This window comes from Aulonocara stuartgranti (assembly GCF_965226115.1).
Source record: "Aulonocara stuartgranti genome assembly, chromosome: 20".
Lineage (NCBI taxonomy): Eukaryota > Metazoa > Chordata > Actinopteri > Cichliformes > Cichlidae > Aulonocara > Aulonocara stuartgranti.
In genome coordinates, this window is record NC_138956.1 from 13,952,588 (window position 1) to 13,966,473 (window position 13,886).

General features: G+C 39.1%; 1 protein-coding gene across 1 annotated transcript in view; it reads left to right on the plus strand.

Annotated features, from left to right (window-relative positions):
- LOC309697331 (uncharacterized protein) overlaps positions 1–13,886 on the plus strand; it is a 521,790-nt gene that overhangs the window by 107,100 nt on the left and 400,804 nt on the right. The window lies entirely within an intron of this gene.

Sequence of the window (13,886 nt, forward strand, 5' to 3'; positions counted from 1 at the left end):
TTTTGGAGACATTTTTAAAGTTATTAAATTGTCAGTATTTTGTACTAAAGTAAACTGAAATTTCATAAAAGATTATTTTAATATTACAAAACTATTTGGCATTCCACCAGTTATATTAGAGAAGATCTAATCCAATTTTTACTCTTGTTTTTGTTGTGGGTTTAGTGGCATGTGACAAGTCAGAGAGCTTGATAACAAGCAGCAGTGCTGTTATGAGAGTCTTTGATTTTGCTAACAGATCCAGTGGCCTGCTGTGAAGGAAGCAGGCCAAAGGGAAGCAGGCCAGAAAGCATGGAAGGCTGTAAAACAGGGCAGAGGCAAAAAAAACAACAAGCAGCCCTCCGTGACTGGTGTCACCATGGCTTAACTAAATAACAGAGTACAACAGCTGTGCATCATTTAGTGTTTTTCTGTTGCTGGAATGTCATAACCATATTTAATTACCAATACTTCCTGTGCTCTAATACTGCTGCATGCGTTTGTAGTAGTTCTTTTCTCCATATTCAATCTGAAATCACTTCCACATCAGCTGCCCATAAAGTTTTTCTTCTCTCCTGCATCGGGCTACGACTAATCTGGGACATAAATCGATTCCTTCCTACATCTTCATCCGAAACCAACCAGTCGCGACACAAGATTAAGGCAGAAATGTTTTCAGAAGCTGCTTTATTTGATCATTCTAATTGGAAAATTGGGTAAAAGGTCTTTTATATTTAGTTAAATGACCTCTAAAAATAACAGCTGATGCAATGTTACATAATCGCATACTCAAATCAAACTTATCTGAGGCAATCTGTGAGAAATGTTTATCTTGGTTACAAGTTTAAGTGCTGATGCCCTTTCTTAGAAAAAAAAGCGAGCTAGTATGTCAGTTTACTAGCTGTTGACTGAGCACAACGTGTACTGTACTCAAAACCAGTTCGTTGCACAGGATTGATTGTCCTTAAGGATTACGGCCACTGGGCTGCACCAGTGTACTCGAATATGCATACATACACAGACTACCGGGAAATAATGTGGGTCAAAGGGTTCACCACTGAGAAATAAGTGGTGTTTACAGCTGTATCTTTTTTGTGTGTGTGCGTGGCTTTGCTTTGGGTGTGAAAACGCAGGCCTTGATGAGGGTTTTCTGCCCATGTCGGCTGTTTCTGTTTGGGAATCAGCTTGTTTGACTCCATGTGAGTACACAAAATGATGCAAAAGAATGCCACTGAACCACCTTGTGTTTCTCAAGCAGCATTTTCTCGTGTGTGTGAGAGTGAAACCTCTCAGGACTAAAGCCAGCAGGTCCTCAGGCTGTTCCTCAGCATGAATCCAAAACATCAATTTCACCTGAACCAGGTCTGTTCAGTGGATTAAAACATTTTCAACTGTAGCTCAGATCAGAGACGCACCCATATCACGGTTTTATTAAAACTGCTTATTTTTGGCGTGGGAACCAGATCAATAAGTTTTATTCAAATGACTTGTCATCAGGTTTGCCTCTGGAAACATATCCATGGTGCAGAGTCAAGGAATGGGGGGTACCACTAAAAAAAAGCCAAACCTACAAAGCCCTGTGTGAAAAAGTGTTTGCCCCCACTGCAGCTAAGACGCAGGAGATGCTCCCAAGGAGTTTTACTTAGAACATTCATATTAAAATTAATCATATCATAGTTTTATCCTAGAACATTTATGTCTCTTTGGGTCAACAACGGATTAGATTTCAGCCTAAAATTATCATTATTGCAGTTAGATAGCATCCTTTACCTACTTCATCACCTCATCCAATGCTGGTCATTCTTCTCTGAACAGAAACAGAAACAAGTTCACATAGTAGAGTCAGGTGGGATATTCCAGTCCATATTCACCTCAGTTCTGAATCATGAGTTCAAGACCCATCTTTTGAATTTGCCTGCTTGGTTAGGTTTGGACCCATGCCAACATTAAAGGCATGATAAAAGTTACAGTTGCTAACATTTTTTATATGTTCTTCTTCACCGCAGCTGGATGTCTCCTTGTGTTGCGGTCGGTTTACCACTTGCTACCATGGACTAAAAAGCTCAATTTTCAGTTCAGCTAACTAGATTTACGAAGGTTAGCAGCTGCTTACAGCCTTGAGGTTTCACTGCTAGAAACTGTCAGAATAAAGAACTAGCTGGATGTGCAGTAGCATGCTGGCAGAGGTGCAGTGGGTTAGCTCTCTGAGGTCTAAGGCCGGGACTCTACCAAGGTACACTTGGGCCCATGTGATGTAAATTTCATCATCAGATAGTGAGTGTGAGGATCCACGTGGATGTCCGCATACTGATCTGTTTTTCATGAACCCAAGAGGTGGACTTCAAAAGAGCATAACAGAAATGATAATTGGGTTGTAGTGTCTCCAGCTATCCCTGTCCACAATGGAGTCCACAAACATATCCAGTCATTCCAAGTCTTGTCAGGGAACAGTGAAAAGAAAATAATCATTCTTACTGACACAGATCAAAAAGTATTTACATACTTTTCCAAAAACTTCATATTTCTCTAAATGATAGGGTAAGGCACCAGTGATGACTTAAACCTCAGAGTGTTGAGCTTCAAACCCCAAAACTCAATGATCAATAAGATCTTTCGTATTTATTGATTGGCATCAGCTCAGTGTGAATAAGGAAATAAAGAAATACAAAGTAATGACAAATAAACAAACTGATGTTAGATTAACTGATTTTAAATCATGACTTGATAGCTGGTATATGCTGCAGCCTTTGCTGCTACTCTGAAAGTTAAAGAAATGCATGGATGGACGGGTGGATGATATTCATACATATCAGTCTTGATAATGACTCATAATGAGTTGTGAGTCTTATTCAAATGGGCTGATAAAATTTGAAGTGGGTGAAGAAAAATCATTATTGTACACTGCTGACTATCAGTAACCACATTAGACACGAACTGAGTTAGGTTAATGGGAATAAGTATTTAAAAGAAATTGCAAGAAGAAGTGGAAAGAGGCATTCAAATCTTCCCCTCTGTTTTTCACCTCCATTTACGGCCATTGTCTCAGTCAGCAGCAGCTGACAGAGTGGAAATCCGTCTCTTCTTTGGGAAGTACGAGTGACAGATGTCAAAAATACCTCCTCAGGGGACTATTTTTGTTGGGCAATCCAATCCATGCATGCTAATTTTGAATGAGCTGTTTTTCTGCACAGTATGAGCTCGGTTGGAAAAATAACCAGATTAGAATCACACGAGCCTATGTGATTAAGTGCAGAGCAAAGAAACTAATTCAATGTAAGGTTCTTCTCTAAGTCAGTTTTGCTTGTTAATACTTTTGGACACTTATATATTGATAGTGTTTTAAAAATACATTCCAGGAGCAAAACTGGCTCTACAATAATGCTGAGCCCTTCTTGCAATATTAGCCCTCGTGTTTTTAATGGAAGCTTGTTTAAGTGCCAAACTCAGCACTTGAGAGAAACAAAAACCCCTCACATATAAATATGCAAACACACACTCCCCAACATATAGAAACCTCATTCCCATAAAAGATTCTGTATCAAACTGCGGGACAAAACGGGCCTGCGAGATGTGCTGGATGTGATTTTCTCATTGTGGTTCTGGAGCGTGATGTGGGATCGGTTTATTAAATGAATGGTTTCTCTTGGAAATGTCCAAGACTAGTCTGACATTCACATAACAGAAATTTACAGGACACACACACACACACACACACACACACATATGCACGCACGCACACACGCACACATGCGCACAAAAGTGCAAGGAATAGTCAGACCGCAGGAGAAATTGTAATGCTAACCAGGAAATGTTGGACGAGGATGACAGTTTCTGGAAAACACATTTTCTGACTGGCCATGCATCTTGTTACATAATTGTCCCGCAGAACTATTGTGCATTGTAATAAGCGTCATCCTGAATGTGTAAGTGACTTGAGTTAATCAACACTAACTCCTCTGGCTGGGCTCCTTATTGACTTTAAACAGGCGGGGCAGAGCCTGGTGGTTTTCTGCCAAGTACAGTCTAATCACTCTTATAATTGGTGTGAGGCATTAAGAGTGAATAATAAAACAGTCAACTCTCTGTCCCCTCCCGCTTTCTCTTACTCTCAGACACACTCAGATAAGTGAGCATAAATACAAAAACACACATGTTGCCAAAAACAGAGGCAACTGTGATGCATATGGTTGCATAAGCACACACAAAAACACAGTGTCTCTTTCGCATGTGGTAGTGTTTAAAAGCTCTGTCTTGAAGACAGAACTTAGGCACACTCATAAAGTTCTGTGTGCAGGCATGTGTGTGTGTGTGTGTGTGTGTGTGTGTGTGTGCATGCGTGTGTGTGCGTTTCTCCCTTTCTCTTTTGTCTTTGATGACCTACCCTCAAGTCTTAAGCAGTTTCTGTATATTGTTATGTAAAAGAGGAAGCAGATATCTCAGGAGAGGTACTGTTTTCTAACAGAACCTATCCCAGGCTTCATTATTGAAAGCAGCCGCTCCCAGTAAAAAAGCCATATAAAGCCAGACATAAAACCCCCTCTGTGTGGCTTCCAAAAAGTCATGTAAATGAGCTTGTAGATAGGGTTGAAACTCTTAATTCAGTATGTTCTGGAATGATAAACAAGTGCTTTGCAGACCTCTTTAATATGACACTTATTGCGTGTACTGCGTTTGCCAACATCAAGTGATTGCTCTGTCTGGAGGTGATTTTAAATCTCGTCTTACATGCAACATTTGGTGAAAATCTTTTTAAGCAATAGTGAATTATGCCTTTTGCAACAATGCTGAAGTAATCCTGAAAACTCAAAGGATCAGAATTGTCATTGCGCAATCTGCTCTGTCTTCTAGAAATGGCTTTATATAAAATTAATCTGCAGCAGCAAATGTTTCTAAAAAGAAACTTTTACCTGTTTAGGGACACTGAGTGTATCGGTGCTTATGGATCTGAAAAGTGAAACCAAACTGGGAGTGGCTTAGTAGCCAGCAGGGGGGCAACTCCTCTAGTTGCAAAAAGAAGTGTACAGGAATGTACAGATGAGACAAACTTAACTAAACTCTTAACAACAAAATTCTATGTACATCTAACAGTGCATGTGTGTGTGTTTGTATTTGTCTTCTTTGTAAGCTACATAGCTAAGCTACAATGCCACTTATTTTTAAAGACAACCTAACGTCCCATGCACAGGAAGTGCTGTCTGTCTCTTCCTGTGAGATCTTTCCCGCTAATGATGGTTGAGTGTGTGTCAGAGCAAGACAAAAGTATCATGGTATGCAGTGCTACAAGCCAGTTGATAAAACCAAATTGCTTTTAAATATCAATACTAATAAGGCCCCAAACTTTGACCACAAAGAAAGTAACATCTCTTAAGTTATTTGTTTTAGAAAATCCTGGTGAGTTACATACTTTAGCTTCCTGTTAAGTTTAGAGAATGTATTTTACTATCCAGTTAAGCTCAGAAACTTTGGAAATATAACCCCAAAACAACCGGGAGCTATGAAAATGTGTTGTATTGTTTTACTTATGTTGTGTTCCTTGTAGCGTGGTATAAGTGTTTAAATGTTCCAATGATACGAGTGCTATTTGCAATGCTAGGTGTGATGCTAGCTGCTAAGTGCAATTAGCCAAACCAACAAGTCGTAGCACGGTAGGCGGAGGTATTCAGGTACTTGATCTGTTAATATTAAAAAGGTTTAGTCTTAATAGAACTAGCTTATCTTTTAAAGCATTTGCTTTTTATATATTGGGGAAACCTGCAGTCAGCTAAGACTGAGGAAGTCACTTGGATGAGTGACAAAATGTTTCTCCCACTGAAAACGCTACGTCCAGATGAACAGAATCAAACTTTGTGCATTTGCTTTGTAACATTAAGCCTTTAAAGCCGGTCAGAGCAGGCACGCTCCGTTTTGCGTAACTATTTTTAAATCCCGGTAGAGCTGCAACCACGTAAGCTAGCGCAAAATTTTTTTTTGCACATGAAACCAGAGATGTTCTACTTACATCTTATGCCATCAGCTTGTGCTAGGTCACGGTTTCCTTCCACATATAGTTTTGCAAAAATTGCATAAAAAGCACTTGCAGCAACAAAAACATAATACTCCAGAAACACGCTTTGCCAATCCGATCAGCTGTTTATGGTAAATGGCCACTTCCTACATTGAAATAGACGTCAGCGCGAACTATTGCATGTCCGCCATTACCTGCCCGAAACCGGAAGTGACGTCATTTTCGCGGAAAATGTAGTTTTTTACTGATAGGCCTTATAAGCCTATACTGGTGTTTTCAAAAGTCATGTTTGACTTCATGCTTTTCTGAATAGTTTCTGGGATACTTAGAACTCAAATTGCACTGCTTTAAATAGTTTATTTTGATGCACATGCTGTTTTCTTTGCGAAATTGCATTATAGGATTTATTTTTGTTTTTTCTGCAGTATATAAAAATTGGTGTATCTCAAAAATAAAACTATGAAGACACTCAAAATAAATTTCCTGTTGTTGTAAACTATTTTTTGCAACTTTTTTGTTTTTTAAAGTTTTGAGGGATAGTAGAAATATATGTTAAAAAAACAAAAACGATTTTAAATCTTTTTGTAGTTTATTGCACTTTCTTGCAATTTATGTAGTTACTATGGACTTATAATACATATTATTAAAATTTGGGCTATAATAGTTTTATTGATATATAGCAACTAGAAATGCTCCCCAAAATGGTACTACAGCATGTAAAAATATAAAGTAAGCTCTGGTGGACTTGGTTCTATGGTAGGTCTTAAAGGGTTAAGCTCATGTGCACAATATGAGTTCTAGAACTCATTCATTACTTTTGTTTCTACTCTGAGAATTTAACCTTTTCTGTAAAGAAGGTCAAACACTTTACCTAATGAATGCCATGCCCACATCATATGGGAATTATGGCAGTTAACAGTTTGAGGCTAAATATTTTTCAGGTTGTAATAGTACCTCGGTTCGCCGGTATAAAAAAGCATAATAATTCATATTTGCCTGAATCCGGAAACCTTGCTTTACTTAAGGTCCATCATTCAAGGTAATTATCATCATCATCATGCATGAACACACTCATGGTGTCAGTTGTTCTTTCATTATAACATAGAAAATTCCTACATGTGTTGTTAGAAAGTTGAAACAAATTTAATGAAATGTATTGACAGCAGAGGAGGTATTTGCTGACACTGGCTCTTAAGTCCAGGATTTCTGGCTGAGTGACCATCTCTTTCAGCCACTTGACAACCTTTTTGCTCTTGCCCGGAATGCATGATGTGCTCCAGGCCTGCTTTTTGGTGATGGCCCAAGCATTTTTCATGCATGCTCAGAAACAATTTTGGATCCTTTGCTGTGCACCTTTCTTAAAAATGGACAAGCAGTAAAGTAAAATAAGTGTCTGTCTGTGGCTTGGAGCACCTAAATAAACTGGTATTAATGGTGGCAGGCAGGGCAGCAGAGTGAGCATGGTTGCTCCTTGCTCTTTTAAATAGCCATATCCCAAAAAAACAACAACTGGTCACTTTATTCGGCGCTAACAAGACTGAGACCTACATCAAAAAGAAGCTTTAAGTCCATGGAGGATGTTGAGGGGTGGCCTTGCCAGGATACTCTGAATCATGTACTGTTGGGATGTTCGTGTTGTCTTTGCTGCCACTAGCTGGGTAGATTTATGCAGGTGAAACTATTGGTTAGGTTTAGGTGATATATGATTGATGTGGACGCTGTACGAATCAGTTGTGGTGAAGAGAGAACTGAATATTAAAATGGAGCCGTTGATTTACCTGTCAGTCTACATCCCTACCTTCACCTATGATCATGGTAATGAGGTCGTGGATACATGTTGCGGAAAGTAATTTCCTTTAAAGGGGGCTGAGCTCTACCATAAAGATAGTGTGAAGAGCTTAGTTATACGAGAGGGAATGAAGTCGCTGCTCCTCCACATTCATCGTCCTGGACGCATCCTAGATGAGGTGTTTCAGGCATGTCCTATCTGGACGAGGCCTTGGGATAGGCCTTTGGGAATTGCCTTGGGATTGACTCGGCGTCTGTCCAGACAAGCTGGAAGAGGTAGCCAGGGTGAGGAAAGTCTGGTCTTCTTTGCTCAGACTGCCGCCCTCATGACCTAAACATGGATAAATAGTAGAAAATGGATGCATGGATGGCTGGAACTACTGGGTTCACAGGTGTTTGGTTTGAAATGTGCCACTTCACAACAGGACCTCTGGAAAAAGTTTGGAGTGACACACTTGTCTGACTAATGGCATGACCCAGTGTATCAGGACCCTGACGTCAAAGGACATGTTGTGCACAAATGGCCTACGCTAGCTGCAATGGCATTAGTCGATGCCGGAGGTATTTATATTCACTGACTTGCTTGATGTGTTTAAAGATATTAATGAGGATCTACGCTTGACAAACATTTAGAAGTAGATTATGAGGCCACCACTCCGGCTGACGCAGGTTATCTGACTTGTTTTGCCTGCAAGGTCTGAGTGGGTTGTTAGTCGGACCTCTCTATCAAAGAAGCAGGCTGTGTGTGAGTAGGATAAGTGATGAGATCGCTTATCTGTTTTAGTAAAATCACTGAAAGACCATCCAATTTAAACAAACGCTTAGCAGCACATGCTACTGCAATTACATAATAGAGAAGATTAACCTGCTGAATGGGCTCAGTCCAAAGGGCTTGGCTAACATAGGGCATATACAGTTGACAGGAAACGCAAGATGATTTAAAGTAAGCAAAAGATGACTGACCCTGTTTATGTGTAAGGTTTATACGAAAAAGTCCCTTCTTTTTTAACCTGAAAGATACTTTGTGTGAAAGAGAAGAAGCCCTAAACTGACATCTGAAGCTGAATTTGTGCCCGCCTTGCAGTCGACACAAAGTTTCACTATGTGTCTGCCAGGTTTCTGACTGTGTGTGTAATGCCAAACTTGCAGTATCTGATTTGGACAACATACAGGAAGTTAAGCCCAATTACAAGTCTAAGACTGGCCTCATGTAAAATCCAAGGTAATTCGTTCGGATCATGTGTTTGCAAATCATGCTGTATGCAAATCAAATACATGCAATTATAAGTGTTTGTATAGCACTGCATGAAGATAAAAATGAGCAGAAATATATTAAGTAAGAACCCAGCGCTGGCCTGACAAAGACCTTTTTCACTACAGGAAAATAAATGACCTTCTACAGAACATATGACTCAAAGCAGAATAGAAAAGCTACAGTAAAAGCTCCACCGGTGGCTTATAAATGTGCCTATATACGTAAAACAGCTTCAGGTTGAGATATTTAGTTTCCAGGTTCTGTGTGTTTCAGAGCAGCTGCCAGCAGCGCTAATAATGAATCGACTTGAGTTTGTTAGTCAGCTGGGCGCTGAACTGAAAGGGCTGGCACAGTGTGCTGGAAATGTGACTGACCAGGGCGGTCACTGGTTCAAATCTCAGGTTAATGAGTAACTTGTATGATGGCGATCACACTCGCATACACAGGTTTTTCAGCCAGCCAAATGTTTTTCTTTGCCAGTCAGTGTGTTATATTTGTGTTTTTTTAACATACCGGCATAGGTGCCCCTCTGAAAGCCATATACTGCTTTTATAAAGAGCTCCGTTTAAAGTTCCCTGTTGGCTTGGACATTTTGGCCTCGTTTGAATAGTAATTTTGCATCACACCTTTGTAAAGAAACAATTTGCATAGCAAGCATATTATATATCACATATTGCAAACAGTATTACCAGTCACACATGTTTTCCAGTGCTGATCCAATCATCTTGAGCAACATCCTGCAGAAAAAAATAATCTCCTCACAACTGCATGCGTAGTAATCATAATAAATTTCAAAGCCTGAGTTTATTTTGAAAGTGAAAAGTGCATTTATGATTATTATTCTAAGTTTTTGATGCATATGTCCACACTGTATGATTTATGCTGAAAATCCAGGTGTCTTTACACTATAGTTTTTAAGGGTTAGAGAAATCTGTAACTCTGATTCGGTATCCTCTGTGGCTTTATACGACAGTTTGACATTCTCTCTGTTTGAAATGTTTTTAATTATGACAAGGCAGCCAATTAAAATTCTATAGAGCTAGTTAGAGATGTACTGATGGCATACTCATTTCATTCTAAGTGTAACTGATGGCATATACAAGCAAAAATAAACTTTTCTTCAAGGTAAAATTGTATTTTCGTAATAGAAATATAATTTGGCACCAGTGGAAGAGACCTCTGGCAAAGCTGGAGGGGGGCATAAGGGGAAAGAGAAGATGGAAAAGAGGAGCATAAAGGCAAAACAAAAGCTACGTCTCTGTAATCTGTCTAACCCTACCATTTAAAGCACATATGTTCACCACGGTTGTAGTGAACAGACCTATGTTTTGGAGAGAAAAGGGACATTTGGTTGCTTCACTCTGCTGATTCATAAAAGAAATAAACCAGGACAGGGAGGGGAAATATAAGGTTGTGCTGCACTCACACACTATAATTTCACAAATACACGCAGGAAAAAACATGTTACATTTACATTGAAAAGTACTGCAAAAGCCAATCAAATGTAATGAATATCCCAACCACATATGCATAGTCTGCATATGTCCACCGAGTGTGAGTGCAGAATCTCCTCAACACATTTCTAATTGTTTTGCAATTTTCAAGTGAGATCATGCTTTAAATCTAGTTGTGCAAGCTGATGAATGAGTTTAGGAGGGGGTCCTTCCCATTCCATGATTTGCACCAGTCGATATGACCCAAAATTATCTCAATAGATGTTACACTCCATCAGCCTCTCAGCCCTGGTGGGGTCAGTGGCCTCCTCAGTCATGCTGTGCTTTAGGCTGGAATGTGGGTTTTACTGACAATGTGGGTGTTTAAATCTTTCATTACCAAGCTGTGTTACTTCACTTCACTTAAGAGTATGTCAAAACAGTTCAGCTGAGGAGGCACAGTGTCAGGTTTCCCCAGGACTCAGGTACTTGCATCCAGAAATCTGGAGATTTATCAATATGACAACAAAGACAAGTTGTGATCATGAATCTACCCATTTTTTTTTTTGCATCTGGCTCTGATATTTACATCAGTACATGTGCTATTACTGAGGTTTTTTTTTTGTTCATTATTTATTACTATGTGATATTCAATTCAATTAATTTGAATATTTAATTTGCTATTTTGTTTCAATATTGATGCAAAGTCTAATTTGGACAGTTAGGATAAATGACTGGCTAAACATAGGGTTGAAGAAGGCTCTAATGTGATAATTACTTGACTTGGCCATCTATATCTTCTTACTTTCAGCACTGGTAAAAGACTCCTTTGGATGTGCGTGTAGAATGTGTGAAGATTTTGGACAAAATATTGACATGACATGATGAGCCAATACAAAATCACATTCATCTGTCAGAGCTGTGCTGTCAGAGCTGTGCTCAATCTTGTGGCTGGCAAAGTTACGATACTGCAACATTTTCTGAACCAGCTTTAAGTTCACTAAGTCCTCTTCACTCAAAGATGATCTTTATCTATTTGTTTCATAGCTAGACTACTGTTATTTGAGCTCCAAGAAGCTTTTGGGAAATCACAGGCCCCAGGTTGGTAACTTTCCAAGCCTGGCTCAGTGCTTGTACTGCGGGGTAAGGAATGCAGTGGTTGTTTTAACATTACAGTGGCCTGGCAGGATTCAGCTGTGGTAAACCACTTGGTCCCAGACACCCTCAGCCATGCCCTGCAGGGTGCCTTCAACGGCGAGCCTCAGAGATTGGAGGCAATCAGAAATGTACAATAAGATATGTTTGAAAATGTTCCCGAGAGAAGGTTCTGCTGAAAGAAAATCTGAAATGCACAGCAGGGCATCCCACTGACACAAAATATCATAGTGAAACAAGTGAGCAATTTATGTACTGTTTCTTGCAAAACTGAGGAAACAGACACTGCAGGGCATTTGACAAATGTTGTATTTTACAATAAACTAAACAAGTAAAGCAAACAAGTAGCAAACCTCAGGGCTATCAAACCCTATCAAACCCTGAAACAACAACAAAAAATGCTTACAGCTGTTCCTACAATAATACATCACTGTGACAAAACTGATTTAAATTATACTTCATGTTTCTGAATTTACCTTGAATCATGTACAATATCATTTTGATTTTAACTTTATTGACCATTGTGTCAGCCTGTCCCTCAATATCTGTTTCAAACAAGTGTCTCAATTCCAAGCCTGTTACTTGCTGAAAACATTCACTTTATTTGGTCATTATACTGTATGTGTTCTTTTCTTTTTTAACAAGTGTGAAAACCATGCATTTATTGGATACTATTTTTAAAAGTAGATTAATAGCAGGAGCATCAACTGTATAAAAGAAAGCTGTCCTGACTTTGATCTGCTACAGCCCTATGTTCCTAGCAGGTCTTTGAGGTCATCTGATCAGGGCTTACTTGCTATAAAAAATACTAAGAGGAGGACTAAGGGTGATAGAGCTTTTGCCACTGTGGCCCCTAGACTGTGGAACTCTCTCCCCCAAGCATTAAGAACTGTGGACTCAGTAGCTGTTTTTAAAAAACAACTCAAAACTCACCTTTTTAAAACTGCTTTTGGTTAATTTTTTGCCTGTTTTATTTTCTCTATTTAAATCTTTTTATGACTTGGAATCTTATGTGCAGCACTTTGGGATTCTGTCTTGAAAGGTGCTATATAAATAAAAAAATATTTATTTATTATTTATTTCTTTTTCCCTGACAACTTTGTGTTAAAAAAACTGAACGCAAAATATGAAAACTTTGGACTGAGATGAAGATGAAGTTTTAATGTTTTAGTTAACACGAGCTTTAACACGTAACGTGCTAACTGGGGCCAACACAGTCTAGGGTTTTTTTGCATTCTCTGACCATCTCTGACACACAGCTTAATGCTCCAGACCAGAAAAATGGCAAAACCTCTGCTTTTGTACAGGCACCCTCTGATTAGCTGATCAAGTACATTTGATTAGCATTATCTGGCTGCTACTTAGCTTCTTAATTAGTCTAGAAACAGTTACATGGTGTGAAAACTTTTTTTTTTATGCTTCTGTACAACCTCCCTACCTCTCACTGAAATGTATGACCACAGCAAACACTTTCCTGATGATTTATGCCCACAAAAGCAAATTTTAAGTCTTTTTACATACAACATGTTTACAACATGCTTTTGTAAATGATGGCAATAATAATTAACAGTAAAAAATAATTATTGGGACAGCGTTGAAAGCGGAAACGCTGTCAATACTTGAGGTTGTAAGAGTCTGTTTATACCTAAAACTGTTTTGTTTAAAACAACCATTACATTATGAATGCGATTGTGGCTACAAGCAGTGGAAATTAGCCTTTTTTAAAGGGTGGTTGGCCTCTTCTTTTAGAGAGAGCATGAGTTCAGTCATCTGAGAGAGGCTCAGAGTAAAGCTGTTGCTCCTCCACATTAAAAGGAGTCAGTTGAGGTGGTTCAGGGAAATGATCAGGACTTGCTGGAAAGATTAGATCTCTTGGCTGGCCTGGGGGAATGGCTTGGTCTTCCCCCAGATAAGCTGGAAAGTGGCTGAGGAGAAGGAGATCTGAGTGGAAGAGGATGGGTGGATTTGGATTTGGAGAAGGGGGTAAGGGTGTCACCAATGATGCCTTTAATTTCAAGAAGTTAAGTTGTTGTCTGTGATTGTGTGTCCTAATATAAAAATATATAAAAACAACTCTTCATTATGCATGGTTTATGTTGCGTTATAGATGCAATTGTACTGAATAGCCTGCAGAAAAATACTGATAATCTTCAGTTTAATTTCTTATTGAATTCCTCCTCCTTGCAATCTGCAGGACATTCTGCAGATACAATCATTGTCCAGGATGTTTCCATCTGAAATTTAAACAAGAAGAATGAGAAAGATTCAGCAA